Genomic DNA, 16,609 nt, shown 5'->3' on the forward strand with positions numbered 1-16,609 from the left:
GTCTCAGTGATTTTCTTTTGGGTTCTATCCTGTCTGGGGTTCATTGGACTTCCTGAATGGATATGTTCTCCTCTTTCATCATACCAGGGAAGTTCTTCTCCAGCAAATCTTGGGTGATTTTCTCAGTGGTTTTATTTTTCTCTCCCTGTTCTGGAATTCCAATGACACATAGATTATTTCTTTTGATGGTATCCCATATGAACCTTACGCTTTCTTCATTTTGTTTTGATTTTTTTTTCTGATTGCATCCTGTTCCCTTGTTTCTACCACTTTATCTTGCTTCTTTGTGTGAACTGTGATGGTCTGTGGTTTCCAAGGCATCGTGGTATTGTATTAAGATCTCTGTTAATTGTTTGTGAAGAGCAGCCAAGGGTGATTCAGGCTCTTCTTGGTGGTTTTTTTTTTTGTTGTTGTTGTTGTTGGCCCATTGGTGGAGGAGGAGGTGCTGGCTCTTGCTCAGTAAGTGAAGTTGCAGGAGGTGTGGGTATACTTGTATCTTCTGGGGACTGTTGCTGTCTCCCACTCAGTTAGGCAAAAATGACAATTGAATAACCATTGAAAAATAAAAGCACATGGACAAAAAATACACCTTGAAATCACACAGGAACAGTAACCCAAAAAAAGAAAAAGGAGAGAAAAGAAGAAGAAAACAGGTAAACCTGCAATATCTGGGGATAGGTCACTAAGAGAAAAAGGTGGAGAAGGAGAATAATGAAGAAAGAAAAGAAACAAACAAAAAAAGCAAAAACAAAACAAAACAAAAAAACCAACGAAGAATAGGGTTAACCATAAGAGAAAAAAAAAAAAAAGAAGGTGTAAACTAGGACCTTTTCAGTCGTGCAGTGCAGGTCCAGAGCGTTCTTGGGGTTACTGGAAAACAGAACCTCTTCTTAAGCTCTTGGAATCTGGTAGAGCTCTGTCTCTTTAGGTTGTCTCTAGCTGCTAGTTACGTGTTGAGTTGTTTTGCCTTGGTTTTATGGTTTAATATTTTGAAAAGGTGAATCTGGTGTGTTTTATTTTATTATTTATTCAGGTGTGTCGGGTCGCTCTGCTGCTTTCTTTGTGATGGTGGAATCACTGTGTGTAGTGTGGATATGTGTTTCTGTTTGTCATAGAGAGGGTTTAGAGTTTGAAGCGGGAGGTTTTAGGGTAATTGGCTGAATATGGTTTCTTCTACTGAATGAGTGAAGTTATTGGCAGAGAAGGTGGGAGCAGAAGAAGGAAAGTTTGGTGTTGCTAGGGTCAGTTTTTAGGGCTTTGAGCAGGCTATTATTGATGACATATTTATTTGCAAGACCTCTGCTCAACCTCAGGAAAGATTCCTATTGTTAGGGCATCACAACTTCCCACCAATTTCAGGCACACTCAAAGACCCTGCCTCCGCAGCCCCACAGTGCCAAAGAACGGCTCCAATGCAAAATTTCCAGACTGCACTCAGCTGCGGTTTCTTCACTCTCCCTGTCCCGTTTGCCCACGGTGCTGATGCAATCCTGCCAGACCACTAATGGCCGGCTCTGGAGTTTGTCTGTGATACTGCCCACCTGTGGTGCCAAAGATGCACGCAATTTCAGCTGTGTTGGAGTCAAGGGAGTACCTGCTAGTGACCTGCGGTCCTGCTATCCATGACAAAGAAAAGCACAATGTCTCCCAGTCTGACCCAAGCCCACTCTGTGACCCACTGGGAAGGGTAGGAGCTAGCCTTCCTAGTGCAATGGTGAGTTCTCTGCCTGAATCTCAGCAGTGGTGCCCATGCCCACCTGCACCCAGATGAGCCAAATTACCAACAAAATCAGCTGCTGGAGGCAGGTCTCTGCCGCTGCCCACTGGAATATTGGAGTGGTCGCTGGTATGCTGCTATAAGGTGTCTTCCTTCTTGGCTTGGGTATCTCAGGCGGCCGCCCTCACCCAGCAGACAGTGACTTCCCCAGGTAAGTTTCCAATGTCCTCTCTCGGGTGCCCATCCATCCTCCACCAGTAGCTCTTTCCTAAATACTCTCTTGGTGTCTTTCCTCTAATTCTGCTCTTCTGTGTTTGGTGCACTCTGATTCAATGAGCTGTTCAGAGCACCAAAGTTCCTAATTCAAACTGTTGTACCTAGTTTTCCAAGTTCTTAGATGTCAGAGGGAAAAAGCGTGCTACTCACTGGCAAGACTCCATTTTGAAATCCTCCCCTATGATCTCATTTTAAAGATTAAAAAATAGAGGCACAGAGAGGTTAAGTTACCTGTCCAAAGTTGAAAAGTTAGTAAACGGCAGAACTTTAATTTGAACTCAGACATCTAATTCCAAAGCCTAAGTGCTTAATTTACCTTACAACTCTGCCTCCACAGAAAAACACAGTTTAGGGTATGGTCAAAACAATAGCCTTCCAGTTATTTTTGCAGTTTCCTAGGCAACCTTCAGATACTTTGAGGAAGAGTGGTGGCCTGGGTTTGCATCATGGCATAGCCTCATTCTAGTTGTACAACCTTGAATCAGTTGTATGAACTTTCCTCAGGCTGATTTGCGACAATACATCACAAATTCCCTAAACTGAATATGATTTGCATTCCAAGATTCCATCACTCGACATTGGATGCTTTAAAGGACCAAGCATAGACAGTGCTGTGCTGGAAAGTAGGTAATGTGTGTGGCAGGAGACTCCTCCAAAGAGAGAAGCAGGGTGCATCTCAGAGCTATAAAGAGGAAGGAAGGATGATTCTGGCACTCAATTAACTTTATTTCATTAAATTCTCTCAAAAGACCAAGAAAAGGATAGTATTGATCTCATATGACTAATGGATAAACAGATACCTTTTAAAACAAGTGCAGTGGTCATCTAGGTCAAAAATAACTTTAAATCTACACATGAAGTTAGGAGTGATCTTGCCATAATAAACCTTACATGTTAGCATAAATGACATTCTAAAATTTTTTGTGGTGCACAATGATAATAGCAAACAATAATGTATGAGTGTAGGCATAGGTAAGTATGTAAGTTGATCAGGGGTAGGAAGGCAACCAACATGCATACATAGGGTTGGCAGTGGATATTCCTATATATATATAATATATATTTGTACATGATGTGGATATTCCCTATATATGTAGAATGCACAGTGGCACAGTCATGAAAACCCCTTAGCCATAACCAAACACCTCCCAGGTCTGCGACATTGGGCTTGAGGGCTAGGGACCATAGTCTAGAGGACATCTAGGTCTACGAAGACAAATGTTCTACATCCTACTTTGGTAAGTAGTGACTAGGGTCTTAAAAGCTTGCAGATAGCCATGTAAATTACAACTATTGGTCTCTTTTCATCCAGATCAAAGACGAGTGAGGAAAACCAAAGACAATTACCACAGCCTCTACTAACCTGAGACCAGAAGACCTAGATGATGTCTGGCTACCACCACTGACCATTCCAACCAGGAAAATAATAGAAGATATAGAGTGGGAGAAAAGGGCAGAACAAAATTAAAATTCATAAAAAAAAAAAAAAAGACCAGCCTTACTGAGAGACTGGTAGAACCCCTTAGACTATGGCCCTTAGATCCCTTCTAATGAAAGCTACTCTCAAAGATTACCTTTCAGCCACATAAAATACAGGCCTATTAAGGGAACGATAACACCAGGAGGAACATGTTCCTAGGAACAATCAACTATGAGACCAAAAGGGCAGCATTTGCCTAAAAACAAAGTTAAGAAAGAAAGAAGGCAGGAAGACAGAAACTGGAAACCCAAAGTGGAAATGTGGACAGTGCTGACAAGTTGTGGGGATTGCAACCAATGTCACAGAACAACCTGCATATAAATTGCGGAATGGGAAATTAATTTGTTTGTAAACTTTAACCTAAACCACAATTATATATATATCTCTATCTATCTATCTATCTATCTATCTATCTATCTATCTATCTATCTATAGTTTGCAGTGTAAATGGATCATGTGTGTCCACCCAGGAAAAGAGCAGTAAGAGAATTTGTTAAATTTGTTGCTTGAAAGCTTGTTGCCACCACCAATAAAGCATATACATTTTTTACCATTCCGTCTACATTTTGTCTCTCAGTTCTCCACACAATCATGAACACTTGGCCAAAGCACCCTAGATCAATGCCTTCCATGCACCCTGTTAGACCAGCCCATCTTGAAGCCTGCCTGTCATGTGCCAGGAAGTCACACCTGCCTGCAGCTCTGACTTAGGATCCCGGGACACTCCCCTTGGTGGTCTGCTGCCCCATATCCAAGTTGTTGATACCTTTAGCAAAATAAGGCTTTTCCTTAGTCATTGTTTCCACTAGTCCTTCATTTTCCTGTGGTGGCCCTCTTCCTTCTTTATTTGAATGTAAGAACAAATGAACATACTATTTGCAAACATTTCTCCTCCCCCATACTCTCTCTGTCAGCGTTGTTATTCTAATTTCATCAGCAGCATTCAATCACTCCATCCTAAAACAGGGAAATACCTGTAGCCACTTATAAGCACACCGGGAAATCTAAAACTGAGGAAAACCGTTTTATTTACTAAAGACAGAGTTCCTAGCTTAGTACTTGTTAGCATTTTGTTTATTTTAAAATAGATAATGCCTCACATGATTCAAAATCCAAGAGGCACAGAGGGTATATATACACCTACTCCTCACTTATTGACTATCTCTTTATCCAACATTTCTTATTTATAATAAAAGTAAAAAATCTTCTATTGGCTATTTTGCACATTAATGGCAGGAATGAATGCTGAGATATGAGGTGGGAGTAACACTGGTTGTGATGGTTAAGGTTATATGTCAATTTAACTGGGTTATGGTTTTCAATGGGTTGTAGCAATATAATGATGTAATTTGGCAGTTATGTAATGATGTAATTTGGCAGTTATGCAATGATGCAATTTGGCAATTATATGATGATGTAGTCATTCTTCAATTTATGATCTGATATGCTCTTCCTCCATTTTTGCATAATGCCAGTTTCCACATAACAACCTGGTCTTTGGAACTTAACCATGTCTTAAGTGAGGAGTGGGTGTAGAAATATATCCTTCCACCCTACCCTCAGCAACCAAGTTCTCCTCCTGAGAGTTACTCTATGTTTTCAGGTTCTCCAATATCAGTCTAAACATATTTTATGCTGATATAGGCAAATAAATATATGTATTCGCACACTCAAGGGGAGGGGAATTCATTTCCACCTCCTTAAGGGAAGGCAGTCAAAGAACTTGTCTTGTTGTTATTGTTGTTGTTGTTGTAAGGTGCAGTCAAGTTGTCTCTGACTCATAGCAACCCTATGCACAGCAGAACCAAACACTGCCCATTTTGTGCCAGCCTCATGATCCTTGCTCTACCTGAGCCCATCGTTGCAGTCACTGTGTCCATCCATGTCATTCAGGGTCTTGCCTTCTTCATTGACCCTCCACCTTACCAAGCATGATAGCCTTCTCCAGGGAATGGTCCCTTCTGACAACATGACCAAAGTAGGTGAGATGAAGTCTGGCCATTCTCACTTCCAAGGAGCATTCTGGCTGTGCTTCTTACGGGACAGATTTGTTAGTCCTTTTAGCAGACCATGGTACTCTTAGCATTCTTCTCCAACACCACAACTCAAAAACATCAACTCTTCTTCAGTCGTCTTATTCATTGTCCAGCTCTCACATGCATAAGAGAGGATTGAAAATACCATGGCTTGGGTCAGGCACACCTTAGTCTTCAAGGAGACATCTTTGCTCTTCATCACTTGAAAGAGGTCTTTTGCAGCAGATTTGCCTATATATTTTTAAATTATCCTACACATGTTATGCTTATACAAACAACTTATTTTTACTGTTACTAATTCGTGATTTTTGTTTTTCTTTTTTGGACATTCAGAGAGTTTAATGTAAATAACTTGTCCAAAATCAACAGCCTACGAGTCTCTTCATATTGATAATTGTGACCCTTCAGAGTCAAGTATGGCAATAAAGGCCAGGGGCATGCTGAAAGTCCCATTGTAGAAGATAAAGGCACTATTTACCAGAGTGTGGTCTATTTGTCCATTATTTCCCCCAATACTCAGATTTCTCTTTCCCTTTTATAATCCTAACTGTCTGTGTAATACTATAGTTAGTATTCTGAAGAGATGGACAAACTATCTTAAGTAACTTTGGGTCAAATCTTGCTCTTGTTCATCATATATTCATCATTTATTTCTATTTTTTATCTTTACAGTGTCTCCTTCCCTTCCCTCTCATCTCTGGTAACCAGCAAAGAAAGATTCCTTCCATATATAAACCTTTCCTTGTTTTTTACAATAATGAACTAATATAATATTTGTCCTTCTATGATTGACTTATTTCATTCAGCATAACATCTGCTAAGTTCATCCATTTTATGTGGTGTTTTGCAGATTCTACATTATTCTTTGTGTTGCACAGTATTCCATTGTGTGTATGTACCATAGCTTGCTTATCCATTCTTCTGTTGATGGGCACTTAGGTTGTTTCCATCTTTTTGAATAGTGCTGCAATGAACATGGGTGTGCATATATATGTTCTTTAGGATATATACTTAGCAATGGGATTCGTAGATTAAATGCTATTTCTAATTCCAACTGCTTTCCACAATGGCTATATCAGTCCCACCAACAGTGTATGAGAGTCCCAATCTCTCCACATCCTCACCAGCATTTGTTATATTCTGTCTTGTTGAACTTTGTTATTAGTGCTGGGGCCTGATGATATCTCATTGTTATTTTGATTTGCATCTCTCTAATGGCTAACGATTGTGAACATTTCTTCATGTGTTTTTTGGCCACCTGAATGTCCTCTTTGGTGAAGTGTCTATTCATATCTTTTGCCCACTTTTTAATTGGATTGTTTGTCTTTTTGTTGTTGAGGTGTTGGAGTTTTTTATAAGTTTTAGAGATAAGTCCCTTGTCAGATATGTCATTGCCAAATATTTTTTCCCAATCTGTAGGTTATCTTCTGACTCTTGGAGAAGTCTTTGGAAGCATATAAAATTTTAATTATTAGAAGGTCCTATTTATCTAGTTTATCTTCTGCTGTTTGTGCATTTTGGGTTATGTTTGACAGCAGTCTACTTATGCCATAAATTAGGGCTCCTAAATTTGCCTCTAATTCTTCCTTGAGGAACTTTATAATTTTAGGTATCACATTTAAGTCTTTGATCCAACTAGAGTTAGTTTTTGTGTATGATGTGAGGTACAGATCTGTTTCATTTTTCTGCAAATGGATATCCAGTTTTTCCAGCACTGTTTGTTAAAGAGACCACCTCTTCCCCATTTAATGGATTTCAGCCCTTTGTCAAAAATCAACTGACCATAGGTTGATGGATCTATTTCTGGGTTCTCAGTTCTGTTCCACTGGTCTATATGTCTGTTGTTGTACCAATACCAGGCTGTTTTGAGTACTGTGGCTGTATAGCAGGTTTTGAGATCCAGGAGTGTGAGATCTCCTATTTTGTTTTTCTTCAATAGTGCTTTACTTATCCGAGGTCTCTTTCCTTTCCATATAAAGTTTGTGATTGGTTTCCCCATATCCTTAAAGAATGTTGATGGGATCTGGATTGGAATTGCATTGAATGTATAGATTGCTTTGGGTAGTATTGACATTTTCACAATGTTCAATCTTCCTATCACAAACATGGTATGTTCTTCCATTTATGTAGATCTCACATGGAAAACAATCAACATCATCCATCACATAAATAAAACCAAGGAAAATAATCACATGATCATATCAATTGATGCAGAAAAGGCATTTGATAAAATCCAACACCCATTCCTGATAAAAACTCTCAGTGAAATAGGAATAGAAGGGACATTCCTCAACATTATAAAGAGCATCTATGCAAAACCAACAGCCAACATTATTCCCAATGGAGAGAGACTGAAACCATTCCCCTTGTGAACAGGAACCAGACAAGGATGCCCTCTATCACCACTTCTATTCAGCATTGTACTGGAAGTCCTAGGCAGGGCAATAAGGGAAGAAAGGGAAATCAAAGGCATCCAAGTTGGTAAGGAAGAAGTCAAACTATCCCTATTTCCTGAAGATATGATCCTATACATAGAAAACCCAAGAGACTCAGCAAAAAATCTAGTGGAACTAATTGAGAGATTTAGCATCATGGCAGGATACAAGATCAACATCCAAATATCCGTTGGATTCCTCTACACCAGCTAAGAGATTGCTGAAAAGGAAGTAAGGAATTCAATACCATTTACAATAGTTGCCAACAAAATAAAATACTTGGGAATAAATCTCACTAGGGACACAAAAGACCTATACAAAGAAAACGACAAGACAGTATTTCAATTTGAAAAAAAAAAAAAAAAGAAAGAAAGAAAGAAAAAGAAACAAAAACTATTCTATTGTTTAATTTGTTTTACTTACAAAATATTTTGGAAGTCATTCAAACTTAATATATGGAAAGAGTCCATGGGTGGCACTGTTAAGTGCTTGACTACTAGCTGAAAGATTGGTAGTTTGAACCCATACAGAGGTGCCTTAGAAGACAGGATTGGTTATCTGCTGTTGAAAGGTCACAGCTTTGAAAACATTGTGGAGCAGTTCTGCACATATGGGTTGCTGTGAGTTAGAATTGACTCAACAGCAACTAACAACGACAGTATATGGAAGTTCCTTTGTTTGTTTGTGTTGTTTTAGCTACATACTATTCCCCTGAACTAGGAGCTCTGGTGGTGGAGTAGGTAAGGCATTTGGCTACTAACCAGACAGCTAGTAGTTCAAAGCCTCCAGCTGCTCCATGGGAGGAAGATGGGGTAATTTATTTCCATAAAGATTTGCGTCCTTGGAAACCCAATGAGGGACACTATGAGTTGGAATCGACTCAGTTTCAGTGGGTTTGTTTTTGGTTTTGATCCCCCTGTAAGGTTAGTGTTTTGGTCCTTTAATGGCACTATAACAGAAAAACACCACAAGTGTATGGCTTTAACAAATAGGGATTTATTCTCTTACAGTTTAGAAGGCTAGAATTTCAGGTTCGAAGTGCCAGCTCTAGAGGCTGGGTGACAGACCCTTGGTCTCGGGCTTCAGCTCTGCTGTTTGCAATTAGTCTGCTGAAGCTGGACGTTTCCCTTAACTTAGGGAGCTGCTGGCTGCTGAGGCTAACAAACCCAAGGTTAACAAACAAAATGGCACAGTCCCAAGATTATTAACATGGCAGGCCACTAGTTGAAGTTCAGAAACCGTCCCAAGACTGGCAGACAACACGGCAGGCCACTAAGATGAAGACTCAGCCAAATGCAGGATCCAGATGTGCCCCAAACTCAGAGAACTTTCTCAAAGCTTCTTATATACTGGAAGCAGACCACATCCTGAAGTCATCTACTCACGTGCTCACAGTAGATTCCACCATGGAGTTGATTACCATTCTCATTATGGGGAGTAACTACATGCAGCTTCCCACTCACTCAATCAGGCTAGCCAAGTTGACACACAACCTTAACTACCACTGATGGATATGAAAAACCAACTCACTGCTGTTGAATCAGACCCAACTTATAACGACGCCTCCTTGGGTTTCCAAGACAATATCACTACGGAAGTAGATTGCCCAACCTTCCTTCTGAGGAGTGGCTGGTGGGTTTGAACCAACAACCTTCTGGTTAGCAGCGTATGCCTTAGACACTACGCCACCAGATATACTATAAATTATTCGTTGTCTTACTAATAAGCAATTAAGTCACTTCTAATCTTTTGCTCTTAAAAATATTATCATTTCACATATGTAAGTGTGTCTGTAAAATTAATTACTGTACTGGAAGAGGAATTGCTAGATCAAAGGGTCAGTACTTTTGTGATTTTTATGTTTTGCCAAATTTTCCTTCTTAAAGGATATTCCAATTTATACCCCACCAGCAGTATATATGTGGGAGAAACACAATTTAAATGAAAAATATTTCTCTGCATTTCTTTCTAAAGAATCTGAAATTGCAGCCATTATGTTCTTTCATAGTGAAAGCATGAGATGACAAATTCCCTTCCTGTGTCTTTCTGTCATAAGCAGAGCCTAGAGTTAGAACTATTGAATAAAGTCATTATACGTAGGAATAGATGAGTAACTTACCCTCTGCTGATGGGAAGCCTCCTCCTAATATTTGCAGAATGAATGCTTCACTGACTCCCACACTCCTTCCAGCATCAGCTGTAAGAGCAGCACCACAGATATCCTCAGTGGCAAAGCTGGAATATGCAATCATGTATTGATCCATGCATTTAAGAGATGTTTATTTCATACCTACCATGTGTCTGGTAATAAATTCCCAGCCTCAGGCAGCTTAGAATGAGATTACAACATCTAGAGGACAAGGCCAAGGTGAAGTCAGACCTCAGCACTGATGATGGAAGGAGAATCCTGCTGTGAAAAGGAGACACAGAGACCCAGTGATTCCAGCAGGTCGAGGCTGTTTCTGTTATCATTGTCATCTGATAAAGGAGCTCTGGTGGTGTACTGGGTAAGGTATTTGACTGTTAACCCAAAGGTCAGCAGTACAAACCCATCAGCTGCTCTGTGGGAGAAAGATAAGGCAATCTACTTCTGTAAAGGATCACAGCCTTAGAAACCCAATGGGAGTTGCTATGAGTCAGAACTGACTCTGATGGCAGTGGGTTTGGTTTGGTTTGGGATCTGATAGCACAGTTGTTAAGAGTGTGAGCTTTTGATTCAAATTTGTTTTTCTCTATATTTCTATGTCCTTATCTTTAAAATTCAGATGATGGTAGTAATTCTCTCATGGGTTATAGTGAAGATTAAATAAAATAATATATGCAAATTTCTTAAAATTGACTCCTACATGGGAAACTATTAAAGTTAGCTTTTAAATATTGTTGTTGTTGTTATGTGCCGTCAAGTTGGATCCAACCCATAGCAACCCCTCCTTGGGTTTCCAAGGTGGTGTCACTATGGAAGTAGATTGCCCCACCTTCCTTCTGAGGAGTGACTGGTGGGTTTGAACCACCAGTCTTCTAGTTAGCAGTCAAGTGCCTTAGGCACTATGCTACCAGAGCTCCTTTTTAAATATATCATAATTCATACTATTATTATTTTTAATGTGTTAAGATTATTATTCAATTATATTCAATGATATTAATAGTGGAGCTTTGGTGGTACAGTGTCTAAGCACTAGGCTGTTAACTGAAAGGTTGGTGGTTCAAACTCACAAGCCACTCCTCAAAGATTATAGCAGTTCTTCTCTGTCCCATAGGGTAGCTATGACTCACAATCACCTCAACAACAATAGGTATAGATAAAGATATTGATTATATTATTTAATATTATTATACAATTACTTCTTAGTTGCATTAGTTATCCATTGATGCATAACAAATTACCCCAAAACCTAGTGGTTTAAAACAATTTTATCTCTTAATTTCTGAAGGTCAGGCATTGGGCAAGGTTTAGCTAAGTCTTCTGCTTCAGAGTCTGCCACAAGGCTGAAATCACAGTGTTGGCAGACCTGCAACTAACTCAAGGTTCAACTGGTGAAAGATCCCTTTCCAAGTTCATGCTGTGGTTGTTGGCAGGATTCACTTCCTTGTAGGCTTTTGGCTAGAAACCTCTTTCAGTTCTTTGCACGTGGGTTTCTCCAGCACGGTAAATGACTTCTTCAAGGTGAGCAACACAAAAAGGCAAGAGAAAGAAAGAGCCAGCAAGACGAAAGTCTCAGTATCTAATAACTTAATCTCAGAAATAATCCCATTTCTTCCTCCATGTTTTCCTCAATACGAACAATTTACTAGGTCCAGCTCACACATGAGGGGAGGGCAGTACACAAGGGAATGATCGTCAGGAGAGGATTGTTAGGAGCCATTTAGAAACAGCCAAACCACAACAGTTCTCTCCTCAGCTTTTGTGGTCTGGGAGAGAAAGGTAAGATAGAGATATCTACAAGCACCGCCAAACTGAATTAAAGAACATACTGGGTATAGATTATGTTATGGTTTGAAAAGAAGTAAATATCCTTTTGCCTAATTTTCTTAACTTAAAAAAAATAACAAAAGTTCAAGATAACAATAAATTAGAGTACATTTTAAATTGACCCAGAAGTATATGAAGACCATGATATCAGCTTAAATATAAATAACCCAAACCAAAAAAACAAACTCACTCTCATCAAGTTGATTCCAACTCATAACGACCCCATAGGGTGTCCAAGGCTGTAAATCTTTACAGAAGTAGGCTGCCTCATCTTTCTTTTGTGGAGCAGCTGGTGGGTAGGTTTGAACCACCAACCTTTTGGTCAGCAGTCAAATGTCTTAACCACTACACCATCAGAGCTCCTTTAAGTATAAATAAGAAACATGTAATTACATAAGTCATTTCCATTCTCAGTAATACTATGATTTAGTTAATTCCCAGCATAGTGGGGGTAGACTATTTCTGGGAGAGAAGAGAAAGCATTTTACAAAAAAGCTAAAAATGCTTTCAATAGGAGTACATAAATGACAACATCCCTTTATCAACATCAGTTCACACTCCTTTATCTTTTGGAAATCTGTTGAAGCTCTGCTACTCTGTTCAGTGCAGGGAACAAAGATTAATCAATTAATGGTATTGATAGAAGAGATACCTCAGGAGAAAATTAAGTTCCTACTTAATCTCTTAAACCAAAAGGAAACTTCAGATGTTTCTAACAAATAGTTAAACATATTCATCAAAGCACAAGAGGAAATGATTTTTGTTTGTTTTTAGATTTGGAGTGCAAAATGCCTTTCCATGCATGAACCAAACTCAGAATTCATATGAAAAAAAAATAATAATAACTTTAGTAAGTAAAAATTAAAATGTTCTGCATTAGCAAAAAAGAAAGAAAGGATAAAGACATAATGCCAAATGATATTCAATAAGCTGGAAAAAAGAAATTATGACATACATCATTATCAAGATGATCATTTCCTGAGTATATAAATACTTTAGAAATCAATAAGAAAAAGAATAAAAAAGAAAAACAACAAAAAAAGTGAAAGACTATTTAAAACAATTTTGAAGAAAAGAAAATGTAAATGAATTTCAAACATGAGAGAAAATTCTCAGCTTTTTTCATACTAAGAGAAATAAATATTAAAATTACAAAGAGATACTGTATTTCATCTATTAGATTGGAAAATTCTGGATTTAGGACAAGTAAGTACACCAAAATCATTGGTAAGTAAAGACTGTTTTTAAATGACAAAACGTCAATATATATCAATTTTAAATACACATTTCCTTCAATTTATCAATTCCTCTTCTAGGATTTTATACCACTCACATACATCTGCTCAAAGGAACATATTTACATGCAAACATATCCATTACAGCACCATTTAATTCAGCAAAATACCAGCAACAATCTTAAGTAAACATCAATAAAATACTCATGAAAAAAAATTATGGTATATCATTACATTGGGAGTTCTGGTGCCATAGTGTCTAAGGCATTTGACTGCTAACCAGAAGGCTGTTGGTTCACACCCGCCAGCTGCTCCTCGGAAGGAGGGTTAGGCAATCTACTTCTGTAGTGATACTGCCTTGGAAACCCAAGGAGGGGTCACTATGAGTTGGGTCAGACTCGACCGCAGTGTATTTGTTTTATTTGTTTTATCATTATCATTGGGATACTATTTGGTTATTAAAAAGAGGAGGTAAATCTCAATAAATGAATAATTTTCATGATATATTTAGCTTCAAAAAATAAGGTGCAGAGCAATATGTATAGTATACCTTCATTTGCATTTAAAAAGAAACAAAAAAGAATGTATACAGATCCGTATACACACACACACTTATATTATGTATAGACATCTCTGGGATGATACATACACCAAAAAAAAAAAAAAAACCTCACTGCCATCGAGTGGATTTGACTCATAGTGTTTCCGAGGCTGTCAGAAGTAGATTGCCCAACCTTCCTTCTGAGGAGTGGCTGGTGAGTTTGAACTGCCAGCCTTCTGGTTAGCAGTCAAGTGCCTTAGGCACTATGCCACCAGAGCTCCTTTGGTTGATAGATAAGAAGTAGATACGTTTTGGTTGTCTCTGGGACAAGGAATAGGAGTTTGTAAGAGACTGAGGAAGGTTTGCTTTTTACTGTATCTTTTTTGTTTTGTTTTACCATCTGCATGCATTTCTCATTCAAAATAAATATTTTAAAAATTTCAAAATTAAGAAAGAAAAAAATATAACAAAAAGTACAATCAACACCATGGCAAAGCCAATCCAACATCAAAATTTCTAAAATCTTAGTCACTCTTCAATAAGCAGCATCTTGACAAATGACAAAAATATTGAAATTGTCAGGATTTCATTTTCTTAGATCCACACTCAATGCCTATGGAAGCAGTAGTCAAGAAATCAAATGATATATTGCATTAGGGGAATCTGCTGCAAAAGACCTCTCCAAAGTGTTCAAAAGTAAATGTGTCACCTTGAGGACTAAGGTGTACCTGACCCAAGCTTGGTATTTTCAACTGCTTCATATGTTTGCAAAAACAAGACAAAAAATAAGAAAGACCAAAGAAGAATCTCAAGAATAGATATGACTTACTGAACACTAATGACCATAGACTAGACAAGTTGTGGGATGACATCAAGGAGCACCACTCCCAGCTGTTCTTTCTTGATGATTGTGTGGCAAAGAACAGGGGGATACTGCATGGTTTAAAAATCAGGAAAGTTGTATGTCAAGGTTGTACCCTTTTGTCATTGTTCTGCTTACCTAGTGCTGCTCTGACAAGAATATAGACCACAAATGGAATGGCCTTAACAAGCAGGAGTTTATTCTCTTACAGTTCAGGAGGCTAGAAGTCCAAGTCCAAACTGCCTGGCTCTAAGGGCTGGGTGAAAGCCCCTCAGCCTTGGGCGTCAGCTCTGCCTCCTGCTCCTGGCCCACTGGAGCTAGAGGATTTGCTTCACTCAGACAACTGTTGGCTGCTGAGGCTGAGAAGCCCAAGGTTGACAAGTAAAAAGGCACAGTCCCAATTATACCAAACCACACAGCAGGCCATTAATTCAACTTCATTGTAAGTCCCAAGGTTGGCAGAGCATGGCAGTCTGCTGAGCAATGACACAGCTACATGCAGGGTCCAAGCATGCCATAGGCTAGAGACCATTCCCAAGGCTTTTCCTTATATACAGGAAGCAGACCACATCCCAAAGGCAGCTACTCAGCTGCTTGTGGTAGATCCCACCATGGAGTTGATTGTCAGTCTCATCATGGGGCATAACTACCACAAGCTACCCAGCCACTCAACCAGACCCAGCCAAGTTAACACACAAACATAACCATCATAGCCATACTTACTAAATCTGTATATTGAGCAAGTAATCTGAGAAACTGGACTATATGAAGAAGAGCACAGTATCAGGAAGATCCATTAACAACCTGAGATATGCAGATGACATAACCTTATTGCTGAAAGGGAAGAGGACCTGAAGCACCTAGTGATGAGGATCAAAGATTACAGCCTTCAATATGGATTCAACTCAAAATAAGAAAACAAAATCCTCACAACTGTACCAATAAGCAGCATCATGATAAACAGAGAAAAGATTGAAATTGTCAAAGATTTCCATTTACTTGGATCCACAGTCAATGTCCAGGGGAGCAGCAGCCAAGAAATCAAACGTATTGCATTTGGCAAATCTGCTGCAAAAGACATCTTTGTAGTGTTCAAAAGCTAAGACGTCACTTTGAGGACCCAAGCCATATGTTTCAATAGACTCATATGCATGTGAAAGCTGGACAATGAATAAGGAAGATCAAAGAATCGATGCCTTTGAATTACAATGTGAGAGAAGAATTTTGAATATTATCTTAGACTGCCAGAAGAATGAATAAATCTGTTTTGGAAGAAGTATCGCCTCAGAAACCTAAGGAGGGGTCGCTATGAGTTGGATCCGACTCGACTGCAGTGTGTTACAGCCAGAATGCTCCTTAGAAACAAAGATGGTGAGATTAATTCTCACGTACTTTGGACACAATAAGGAGGGACCAGTCCCTGGAGAAGGCCATCCATCATGCTTGGTAAAGTAGAGGGTCAGAGAAAAAGAGGAAGACCTCAATAAGACAGATTGGCATAGTGACTGCAATAACAGACTTAAACATAGTGTAGAAATGGTGTGAGGGCTGTGCCTGACCTCCTCCAATTTCACAAAGCAGGAGGAGGATTATTATTAGCTTCAACAGCCCAAGTCTCATTCCTGTAAGCTGAGGGACAGACTGCCTCCATCTGCAAAGTTTTTACCAATTCTGACATCACCTGTCTCTCCTATAACATTCTCTACTTCTCTGCCGGGTTCAATAATTCATTGCAATGGCCACACACAACTCACAGGCCATACCCATAGTTATGGGGTTAATTAGGGAAGTAATAGGTTACAATTCAGGATTAGGAAAGACTCAGGGTACAGTTCTTTGTCAGGACAGCCTACTCACAGTCAAGCCAAAGGCAGGCCTCTCTGGTCCTCAGTCCTTCAAGAGGTCTTGTGGGGTGGCTCGGCTCCTGCCCTGCTTGGCAGAGGCTCTTTTACAAAGCTCTTTTAGCTCTGTTTAACTCTGTTGATAAGTGCCCAGAGCCATCCCATTCCACCAGTAAGCCTCAACCCAAAGGCACTCAGCTCTAGCTCCATGGTTTG

The sequence above is a fragment of the Orycteropus afer genome, unplaced genomic scaffold (assembly GCF_000298275.1).
Source record: "Orycteropus afer afer isolate SDZICR_OR568_19922 unplaced genomic scaffold, OryAfe1.0 scaffold00580, whole genome shotgun sequence".
Lineage (NCBI taxonomy): Eukaryota > Metazoa > Chordata > Mammalia > Tubulidentata > Orycteropodidae > Orycteropus > Orycteropus afer.